Raw genomic sequence first — 3,290 nt, 5'->3', positions numbered from 1 at the left:
CCAGAATCACAGTAAATATATAATTCAAACAGACGACCTTGATTTAGAATTCTCAAAAGTATTCTCAGAATATATAAAAAGCATCCAATATCATAACTCACAAAGAGCAAACTCCATATTCACCAATGAAGTTTTTGCGATAATATATAGTTATATCTCGATATTAGAAAACGAAATCCAGATACCAAATGTCTCACCGACAGAAACATCTAAACATATAAGAGTACGACATGAAATCACACTACTCTCTAGTTTTCTAAATATAATTAAAGAAAATTTCACGAAAGATGAAGTTTCACAACATACAAAACACGACTTACAAAAAATCTTGGCATGGTTCATAATAGATTATTTCACACATAATATTGATTTAATTTCACAAGCAAGAAAAAATTTTAGACCCCAAAACTCAAACGATGATACTGCCATCACAGAACAATCAGACTATGTTTGGGACCCCGAATGGTCTCATCCGGCATTCATAAACTTCCCACAATCAATCTCAAGTCAAGCAATAAGTACGATATCTTATGTAAGAGATTATGTACGAGTAATACCATTAACCATTGATGCAACACCATTAAACTATAATACATTTTTACCCGATATGCAAAATAATAGTTTAAACTCTACAGTCATACACAATGAAAACCTCAATGGAACTAGGAATCTTACTCAACAAGATATCCAGACACCATCACACTTCATAAATGAAGAAATCGTACACACAACAACTAGACAACAAAGTATTTCACCAATACGTCCAAACTTAACAACACCAAGAAATACAAATTCTTCACAAACACAGGTAACATTACAATCAACCGTTAAACCTTCGGTTGCTCCAAAATATTCACACATGGATTACCAAACATACAGACCCATGACAATACCGCCAAAAACACGCAAAACGTTCACTAGAAACAACTTTGCAGACCATAATTATAATTACACACATCCATCAAAAACAAATTATCAACCACGAAAAAATTTTAGTAATTATACAAGATCTCGAAACTGGGATAACCCAATGGCACCACGTAATTCAGTAAATTTCCAAACAAATTTACATCCTCCACAGGATCGTAGTGAAAACTATCCATTTTTTCAACAAAATAAAAATAAAAAACAAACATCTTATCAAATGGATTACTTATCCTCAGATGATGATTTCTTACAACCAGATATATTTACACCCAATAATCAAGAATATCGTGGACAAGGAATACAGAAACCACATACATATCATAGAATTTTTTCTCCACAACCAATAGATACACAAATTCAACAACCAATTCAACAACAAAACCCAATTAATAAATCTTTTCAACCAATTCAGCAACAAAACCCAATGATTGCAAACTCGTACCAACCAGCACAAATGCAAAATGAAATACCACTCCCATATTATCTTCAACAACACGAAATAACAAGAAATCAACTTTCAAATTTTTCTCAAATGCCAAATGCAGCAGAATCATTACAAATGACGATGAATCCATACCTTATGGGTGGATCATCAATAACATCAAATAAACCTTTAATGGTATTCACAGGAACAGACCCTGAATATTCTGTAGAAGACTATTTAAATGCAGTCACAGCAAATTTGATTTTAAATATAGGACCTGAACCAATTAATACGCCACTACATCAAAACTGGATACATCGACGCACAGCGTTAATACAAACAACTCTAGATGGCGCAGCCCAAAAATGGTTTTCAGTATTGCCTATAGAAATAAAATCAAATTGGAAAAGATTTACACAAGAATTTTCAAAAATGTTTGACTCCGAAAGAAACAAACAACAACAAAGAGTTTTATGTAATGAAATTCGCAGATTACCAAACGAAACCATCAAGCAATTAGCAGTACGAATCGAAACACTAGTTCGAAAAGCATATTCATTAAATACACATGACTATAAAAACACAAAGATGACAGAAATCTTAATGATGACCTTAACACCACAATTAAGGAAAATAGCAATAAAAAAGAGAGCATCCCATCCTTCGTCAATTCGAGAACCCGATTTAGATTTTCGAAAACTAGTAGACAAACTAGAACAAGCAGAAATCACAATGAAACTCGAAGAAACGGAAAATCTGAAATTACAATACGTTAACAGAATTGAAACAGCTTCCACAAATATAAACAATATACAGGAATCAGATACAGATCTCGTTGAAAAAATCACTGAAATACTCAATATTTACGAAAAACACCCAAACTTTAAAGGCAAACCATCTTTCAAAAAATGGTGTAATTATTGCCGACGATACGGACATAGTATTTCTGAATGTAGACAAAAACAGCAAGACAATCAAAATAAACCTTAAAAATATAAAGAACCAAATAAATCATTCTATCAATACATGAAAAAAGATTAAAATCTACCGAACAAAACAGTCTACAGCAACAACAGTTCAGGAAAACCACTCCCGAACAATACAAATTATACAAGAAATCAATCACCATATAACTCAAGTTATAGAGGAAGATCACCAGAACGAAGAAACACGCATAATTCATCACAAAATCACTACAATAGACCAAATAGTCGAAATAACTACTCCAGATCACATTCAAATACACAACGATTTGTTTCTAGATCTAATTCCCAATCAAGAAATAATTATTATCCAAACAATCAATCACGAAATTCATCATACAATAGGAGTAGAAACTACTCAAATAATCGGAATAGAAGTTATTCAAACAACCGAAACCAGAATTACCCGAACAATCAATCAAGGAATAACTCATATAATAGATCGAACTATAACAGACCAAACAATAATTACCAAAACAGATCGCGAAATAATTCACAAAATCGACACTCAAGTTATAATAATCGTTATAGAATTTATTCCCAATCACCACACCGGAATAATAATAACTATAATAATTCTAATAATCGCCACAGAAGTAGTACACCTAAACATCAAAGACATATTAATCAAGTACAATCTAATCCAGAAACAACATCAGACCCTCCAGGTATTGATGACACAGTAACTGATACGTTACAACTCAACCAAATAAACTGTGGATCATCAGATTCAGAAAGCGATGCAGAAAACACTCTCTCCATCAACATGATAAAAGTCGAAAATGACTATGAACCTGTTATATATGAAGAACCTTTTTCATCACACATATATGAGAATCAATCAGAACTCCTTCACAATTATTATATTGAACCCGTCCATTCCACACCGACGACACAAAAAACTAATGAAATTAACACTACAAACCAACCCAATGAGAAAGAAAAAACAAAATGCT

Source organism: Symsagittifera roscoffensis, chromosome 1 (assembly GCF_963678635.1).
Source record: "Symsagittifera roscoffensis chromosome 1, txSymRosc1.1, whole genome shotgun sequence".
Lineage (NCBI taxonomy): Eukaryota > Metazoa > Xenacoelomorpha > Acoela > Convolutidae > Symsagittifera > Symsagittifera roscoffensis.
This window is presented reverse-complemented; position numbering follows the sequence as displayed.